Consider the following 9,134-nt stretch of genomic DNA (forward strand, 5'->3'; position numbering starts at 1 on the left):
ATCTTCAATTTCTGAGATTCTGTGTTCTGTTTATTCTATTCTGCTGGATTGGCCTTCTGTTTGTTTTGCAGTTGTGTTTCATTCTTCTTTCTGGGGTTTTCCGTATCCTGGCTGTTTTCCTCTTTAATGTTGTCTATTTTTGTCCTGAGTTCATTTATCCATTTATTCATTGTGTTCTCTCTTTCACTTTGGTGTTTATACAGTGCTTCTGTGGTTTCCTTTATTTGTTCTTTTGCTTTTTCAAGTTCTCTATTTTTGTTGTCTTGGAATTTCTTGAGTGTCTCCTATACATTTTGGTTGACCCTATCCAGTATCATCTCTATAAAATTCTCATTGAGTACTTGTAGTATGTCTTCTTTTAAATTATTCTTGTGGGCTTCATTGGGTCCTTTGGCATAGTTTTTCTTCATTTTGTTGGAGTCTGGATCTGAGTTTCTGTTTTCTTCATTCCCCTCTGGTTCCTATACTAATTTTTTGCTGTGGGGAAACTGGTTTCCCTGTTTTTTCTGTCTTCCTGTCATTGTCTTTGGTGTTGTTACTGTCCCTGTACTGTGTGCAATTAAGTATTTTCTAGCTTGTAATATAAGAATGGTAATATTTAGAATGGAAGGGTGAGCTGAGATGGAAAGCAAGAAGTTAAAGAAAGGGGGAAAACAAATACACAACAAGAAGGAGAAAACAGAACAAGGTGTCAGACAAGAAAGTTTCAAAGGTTTAAACAGGGAGCATTAGTGTACTAAAGGACAGTAAGGTGAACAGACATTAGAGACACAGAGAGAGGATTGAAAATCAAAAATAAAAAAAATAAAGATAAGAATAAAAATAAAAAATAAGTAAACGAAAGAAATACCTATATATAAAAATGAATTAAAATAAGATGAAAAATAGAAAAATTTTTTTAAAAAAACAAAAAACATCCAAGTTCAAATGCAATGAAGTTTCAGTCTTAATAATTTGGGTGTCCATCACAGTCTCCAATCCTGGAGATGGTGTCTCAGATGTTGTTCTGTAGTTGTCTCATGAAAGGCAATGCATAAAGTAGAAGAAAACTACACACACACACACACACACACAAAACCCCACCAAGTGTCCCAAGTTCAAATGCAATACAGTTTCAGTAAGTTTTTCAGCATGCAGGTGTAATTTGGTTATTCTCTCATCAAGGGTAGGGAGAAAAAGGATAAAAAGAGTCTGGAGACTGTTCTGAAAATGGTATCTGCAGCTGTGGCTTGCCTGCCCACTGCTGTCAGCCTGCTGTTGCTGGCAGCATTATTTATGCAGATCTCTGGGGTGAGCTTAGCTCTCACCTGGCCCCACAATGTTTGTTTGCTCAGAGTTCTCTTGTGCGGGTGCCTCTGCTACAAGCTTTCCCCTTTCCAAGCACAGTGGGAAAGGTGACACTGCACCTGCATTGTCAGGCCTGCATGTTTATTTACAGTTCATGTGGTTCGTGGGTCTTCCCCCCTCTACTGTGCAGTTTTCCTCCCACCGCCACTTTCACAAGCTTTCCTGCTCCTGATTACTGGGCGGTGCTGCTGCTCCTGCCAGCCACCATGTTTGTTTACAGTTCACATGGGAAGTGGGTCTTCCCTCCTCTCCTGTGGAGTTTTCCTCCCTCCGCCACTCTCACAAGCTTTCCCGCTCCTGGTTGCTGGGTGCATGCCCCCGCTCCCACCAAAGCCTTTCCAGCCTGCCCGGCTTGTTTATTTACAGTCCCAGGAAGGAATCCCTTCCCCCAATCTTCAGCGCTCAGGGTGCCCCACCCTCTTTCCCACGTGTCTTTATTGTTCTTATTGCTTATTACTCATTTTCTCTTTCTTCCCTGTGTGGAGGTCAGTCTGTCCAGAAGGCTATGTTGCTCTGGCCCAGGCTTGTCTGTGGGAGTACCATTGTACTGCAAAGCTCACCTGGTCCGTGTCTTCCCAAGCCATCTGGGCGTGGGCAACTGGTGGCCAAGGGGCCCTCCTGGTTTCTCCATTTAACATGAAGTGGAGATTCTCTGAGCCAGTTGGTTAGCTTCAATGTGGCTGGTTCTTCATAAAGGGTTTTTTCCTGAGGTTTCTCAGGACCATGAAACAATACCCCAAGTTTTGTTCAGTAGGAACTTGAGATTGGATGTAGCTTTAACCTTTTTGGTTCCAGGATATACTGGTAATATAGCTGAGGATGTGGATGCTTAATTATCACAGCTGCATTGAGAGATTTCAGCTAATAAAGAGCAGTTGCTCATTCCAAACATCACTGGACTGTATGATTTCCAAAAATTGGACTCTCTGAGAACTGCAAACTCTTTCTCTCCTGATCCCCAGTCCAATGACAAAGTTATTGTTCAGGGTAAATCTGGCCAGCCCCTAGAGCACTATATTACCCAGCCTCTGTTCTGCTCTTGGGGAGACCTCCTCTTCTGTCACCCTTTCCTCATAGTACCTAAAACTCCAGTCCGTTTTATTGATTGACATCGGGTCTTGCAATCTTTCTGATCTCCACCTCCCAAGTAACTTGGATTATATTCTCCCATGCCTGCACTAGATGAATTCTTTCACCTGTTCCTCCTACTCAGCCTTAGAGAGCATGTAAATAGTATCTGCCAGTCTTTGCTAAAACTGAGCTGTTATAGTTTTAAATTCTTTCCACCAGTCTTTTTTTTTCTCTTCTACTTCAAAAGCAGAAGAAAATATAGGGCCTCACTGAAGAAGTTTCCCCACGTCTTTCCATGTATCCATTCATGTAGAAAGTCAATTGGAAAAGAAAGGGAGGTCAAGGCTCAATATTGAATATTGCTTTGGTTCAATAATAGAGACAAAAGTTCTGTCCTAACTTCTTGAGGCCAAGAATTCACATTGGAACCAAATCCTTTTTTGTAGTCAAGCATTCATTTATTCTTTATAAATACATGTTCTCATCTGGGATATCACAAGTCAGGAGTGCTTCCTGTGAGGAGAGGAATAGATGCTTGAAGTTTTAGGTCCCATTCTTCTTCCTTTCTATGTAGAATTATCTATTAGCAAAATCTGAATACTGACTTACATCCATGAGGAAGTAAAAAAAAAATCCAGGAAATCATGTCCATGCAATACAGAAATATATTGATAAATACAAGCCAAAATACTTGATGTTGGCTTTTATGATTCTTTAATAGAAAATGGCTCATCCAAAAAATAGACCAAGGACAATGTGTATTTCACAACTATGCTTCTTTCAAAAATGCACAGCAATAATATCTCAACTTAATTACAATGTATTATTAAACATTAAACAAGAAATGTTTTTTAAAATATTTGTTGATCTATAATTTTTCCAACAGAACCTGGGTGATCAAATCCGTAAAAAGATGAGGGGACTACTGAGTCCTGCTCAGTAGCCACCTTAATGAAGCATCCTTTGCTTTTTATAAACTCCTTTTACACAGAGAGCATTTGGTCAGAAAAAGTATGCCAAGTATTACATGTCAAGTTTACATTAGTACAGGGAAGCATAGTTAAAATTAACTCTTTGTTATGTCTCCTTTAAAATGGGAACAGAGGAGCAGGAGAAGAACAAGGTCAACATAACTTTCTTATTTACAACTGAAGTACATGAAGCCATCTGGGAACCCTGAATACTGTTTTTCTGGATGCCCAGCTTTCTCACAAGGCCAGATACCAACTCACACAGGCAAGGTCTGGTCTGAGACTTTTGCCCCAGTTCCTTGGAGCTTTCTCACAAGGCCAGATGCCAACTCACACAGGTAAGGTCCCACTGATAGCTCTGACAATTAAACATTAAACAAGAAATATTTTAACAAATATTTGTTGATTTATAGTTTTCCCAGCTGTACTTCAGAACTACAATGTACTCTATTCCCAGAGCTGGATGAATCCATAACAATTATCTACATAGACTTGAATGGATGGGGGAAGGACAATGATGGAGGGGGGTGAATTCAACTATGATATATTGTAAGAACTTTTGTAAATGTCACAATGTACTCTCCAGTACAGTAATTAAAAGAGATTTTTTTCTGGGCACACTTAAATTAAGAAATATAATTCTAACTCTTGGGTTCTTAGAAAATGAATAAGTTGCAATCTGACTCTCATATAAATCATAGATCAAACTGAAGAAAAACAACAGGATGTGTATTTTTTTATCAACCGATTTAATTTTAATGTGATTGTATTTCATCCTGACTTAAAATACTCTGTACATGTTCTTATCATCAGTTTCCTGATTATGTATAGTACCACCCCCACTCCATGAGGATGGGTTCCAAAACCCCCAGTGTATGCCTGAAATCACGGATGGTACCAAAACCTATACATGCTTTGTTCTTTCCTTTACTTAGATACATGATAAATTTATAAATTAGACAGAGTAAAAGATCAGCAACAATAACTTATAATAATTTTGAACAATTCTAACATTATACTTTAATAAAATCTGTGTGAATGTGATCTTTCTCTCTTGAAAGTCAAGGTTAATATTTTGGTCTGCAGTTGATTGTAACTAAAACTTTGGAAAGCAAAACTAAGGGTAAAGAATGGCCACTGCATATATACTCTGTAACCTCTAATTTTGGACAAAATTAGTGTTCCCCCAAACCAAGAAAAATCTCAGAGTTAGGGAGATAAAAGGAGAAAAACATAACAATAAGCAAAGAAAGAGAGTAAGAACCAGAGAGAGACACAAAGACAAAAACAGAGACTCTTCTGACCAGATCTGAGAGTGACCAAGTTCCTGAGTCATGCCTAGAGATGTTTCAGGAATATTAAACTTTCCACTCTGCTACTTCCTTTGGCAGATGTGAACAGCAAGGAAATGTGCAGTGGAAACCAGACTTCTGTGTCACACTTCAGTCTGGTTGTTCTGCACCAACCAGAGTTGGGGACACTGCTTCTTCCTACTCTTGTCATCTACTTCCTCACCATCTCTGGTAATGGGCTCATCATCCTCACTGTCTTGGTGGACATCCAGCTCCATCACCCCATGTATTGGTTCCTATGTCACCTCTCCTTCTTGGATATGACCATTTCCTTTGCTATTTTTCCCCAAGATGCTGGCTGGCTTTCTGGTGGATAGTAGGGTTATAACTTTAGGGATTGTGTAATCCAACTTTTTTTTCCATTTTCTGGGCTGCAATGAATGCTTTCTTCATACATTCATGGCTTATGACAGGTTCCTGGCCATTTGTAAACTTTTACACTATGCTACTATCATGACCCACAGTGTCTGTAATTTCCTGGCCTTGGGCACCTGGCTGGGAGGGACCATCCAGTCATTTTTCCAAACAAGTTTCATATTCCTATTGCCATTCTGTGGCCCAAATCCCTGCCATCCTCCATCTAGCCTGTGTTGACACCACCATCAATGAACTAGTCACCCTTGTGGACATTGGATTCCTGGCCCTCACCTGTTTTATGCTCATTCTCAATTCCTATGGCTACATTGTGGCTGGCATCCTGCGAATCTGGTCATCAGATGGGTGCAGCAATGCTTTCTCCACCTGTGCTGCTCACCTCACTGTTGTTATTGTTTACTATATGCCCTGTACCTTCATTTACCTACTGCCTGGCTCACAGGAACCCCTGGATGGGGTGGTAGCTGTCTTCTACACAGTTATCACTCCTTTGCTTAACCCCATTATCTACACACTCCGCAACAAAGAGAGGAAGGCAGCATTATGGAAGCGGGGGGGCCTCAAGGAAGTGCAGACCAACTGACTTCCTCATCACAGGCAAGCAGTAGACACAGAAATGGAAGACATTGGATAGGATAGCAAATAATTGGAAAGATTTAAGACAGAAAGAGAAAGGATCCATGTAGAGAGGAAAGGACTCTCAGAAAGGAGAGATGGGACCCTGGAAAGTTCCACATTTTAACCTACTCTCAAAGATTGTTTTCCTTATCTTCCCTCACTACCATTAAAGTCAATTGAAGCCACTTATCAAAGATGGCACCTTGAAGGAAAAGTCCACAATCCTGAAATGTTCACATAAAAGCTCTGTTTCTTAGTGAAATCCACCTATGAGTATATTATTTATAATCTCTGTTGATACAAATAACCTTCTGATTTGACCTTCACAAAAACTATGTAACGCTAATGTTATTATTACCATGTAACTGTTGGAAAACTGAAATTCAAGGAAATAAGTGGCTTTCCCAAACTTCATTTCTTCTGCCTTTTACGTTGGAGAAGAAGATAGGAGATGACCTTGGACTTGAACTTGAGGGAGCAATTTCACCTTAATGTGAGGAATACCTTACATGTGCACTGGACCATAAACTGCATAGGTTTAGTCATCTGAGTTTACACAGATCTTCACTTTGGTAAAGTTGAAGTAGGTGTGTCAAGTCAAGGTAAGCTTCCTGCCCCTTGTCCTGCAAATTTAACTGAACTCCCTAATCTTCCATGCATTTTTTGGGAAGTTATTTTTATTTGCAGTACTGGGGTTTGAACTCAGGGCCTTATGCTTTCTAGGCAGGCATTCTACCACTTTAGCCACTCTGTGAACCCTGTTTTGTGTTGGATGTTTTCAAGATAGGGTCTCATGAACTCTTTGCCCAGGCTGGCTTCAAACCACCATCCTCCTGATCTCTGCCTCCTCAGTAGCTAGTATTACAGGCATGAGCCACCAGCGCCTGGCATCTAAAGCAGATCATCCAAGATGATGGGCAGGTACATGTGCTACCACACTCCTGTATTTGTTATGTAGTTTTGGGTGTGAGTGTGGAGCAGGGTGGAGTATAGCATGGTTTCAAGAAGATGATCAAACAGTGACCTGCAGCCCATGCTAGTGGCCTTTCTTGTAAGAATCTTGCCAGAACCTACGTGGAGTGGAAGGGTGTTCTTCATTCTCTGCACCCCTGCATGCTACATATGCTTTTGCTGATGTTCCAAAAGTAAGTACATTGGTAAATACAGCCCAAGGGTCACTATATTCCCCAGACTCAACCACAATTATTTAAAAAAAAAAAAAACTAGGGTAGTGAAAGACTACTGATTGCTCAGTACCAGAAACTTTGTAAGAAATGTGTGGTGTCAGAGAATTCCCTTGCTGTCTGTTGTTAACAACAGAGATGCAAAGTTAAACATCAAAATATGTATAAACAGGCAATTCAATTCCACTCAGCACAAATGCATTCAGTGTAACTCCAAATCAGTGACATTATTGTCTATTCCAGACCACTTTCTAATCTTTAGAGAAGAAAATTCATTTAGATATGAAACATGGTGGAAATATTTGACCAAAATGACTAAGAAACAATTGACATACTCCATTGTATAATATTGTTCAGGAAAAGAAGAGAATAAAGAAAGAGACTTTAGGCCTGGAATTTACAAAGCTAGATTCTGGAAAATATAAGATAATGTGTGCTTTGAGTGTTTTTTAAGACCTAGTTAGAAGAAGAGGGTACTTAGAATTTTTCATGTGATGTGAAAAAATAACCCCCTAGGGATAATCCTGGAAGAATGCTCTAGAGAAACCTAATTAACTATCTTAGGAAGAGCAGCCCGAGACAGTTACCAACTGTCTTTGGCAATACACAAAACTGCAGTGCCAATGGGCACCTCATGTACAAACCGAGGCAGAAGCTGGGTTTAATAAGGCCCTGTGGCACACAACAGAGCCCAACTGGAAGTCAGATAAACATGAACACCAAATTCTCATCAGACCCAATGACAGACACAATGAGCCAAAAAGTGAAGAGTTATTGAAAAAAACTCTTTTTTTCTTTTTGCAGTCCTAGGGTTAACATGGAGGGCCTCATGCTTAATGGGTCAGGCCACCTGAGCCAATCTTCAACCCCAAGAAACTTCTTCATTTGTTGCTTTATATTTAATGAAGAAATACACATATTCCTCATTATTTTATAAAGAAAACTACCACAAAAAACAAAAAGGAATAAACTTTATTTTATTTTTTGTCCATATTTTTAAAAAGCAATGCAGCTAATATATGAACTTATCTGTGTCTAGAATTTGAACTCTCCATGCTACATATAGCAATATTTTGTTCAAATTCACCTTTTATAAGATACTATGATTTTAGATTTGTTTTGAGGTTATCTAACCATGAGAATGAGAAAAATAGCAGGAGAGAAAAAGTAGTGCTTTGTAGATACTTCAGTACTTAAAAATTTAATAAACTTAACTATTGTTTAAACTTTTAATAGTATGTTTTGACTTTTTGAGTTCCTATTCTAAAATTCATATGTACATGTTAATATATATCCAGATTTCATTAATTTAGTGTTTGTTAGTACCAAACTTTTTAAATAGCTGAGGCTTTAAAATACCCTTAAATACCCAGTAAGGCTTTTTACCATTCTTTTCTATTCATGTTCAGATAATTTTGGGGTATTTTCTCAAATTTATTTAGGTTAATTTCAGGATATTTTGTGAAGTAGTAAACAAAAATATTTCTGGCATCTTCAGTTCACATTACTTTTAGAAATTATCTTAAAAATAGTTACTTTCCACATTATATACAATCTGTTTTTAACATGACATGTCTTCTATTCAAACTTTGTTTTTCTGTCTTTGAACATGATTTCTTAGGGGCTCAAGATTTCCTGAACACACTTCATCAGACTGCCCTGCTTTTAAGTAATATATTGCTTCTTGTCATGACTGGATAGCATTCTATCTAAGTTGTCTGCTCAGATCACTTTTATAGTAATTTTTCATTTTTAATACACAGCAAGAACTCTGATTTGTCTTTAGTTCTAAATTACTAGAGGATATTTCTGCTTATCACTCTCCACTTAGTTGCTTATCATTAACTTTCTTTATCTGTAGAATAAAGTTAATCAAGATGATCTCTAAGTTTACCTATATTTTGAGATTCAAAAGTTCTATAACTTTTTCCCTCCTACTACATCAATAAATGGAGGTGGTAAATGCTCCCAAAACTAGGTGTAAGGGACAAAAGTATTCTTGAGAAAGAGATAAGAAAAGAAATATCACAACAAAATTGAAAATTTTTGTCAAGATGGAAAGTCATTAGCCAAATTATTCTCATGCACCATTTTATATGCTGTATGGTATAGGTAATGAAATATAGCAAATGTGGTTTGTTTAAAAATTTATTTCTGTTTATTTAGTGTGTATTTTTACCTTATTTCATTAATTTCAAAGAACTAATTAGTAGAGA

The 9,134-nt window shown here is 38.2% G+C and overlaps 1 pseudogene; it reads left to right on the forward strand.

Moving 5' to 3' along the window:
- The first annotated feature begins 4,767 nt into the window (after positions 1 to 4,767).
- On the forward strand, positions 4,768 to 5,699 carry LOC141418555 (olfactory receptor 10G6-like; annotated as a pseudogene).
- Positions 5,700 to 9,134: the final 3,435 nt, after the last annotated feature.

The sequence above is a fragment of the Castor canadensis genome, chromosome 2, assembly GCF_047511655.1.
Source record: "Castor canadensis chromosome 2, mCasCan1.hap1v2, whole genome shotgun sequence".
Taxonomy (NCBI): domain Eukaryota; kingdom Metazoa; phylum Chordata; class Mammalia; order Rodentia; family Castoridae; genus Castor; species Castor canadensis.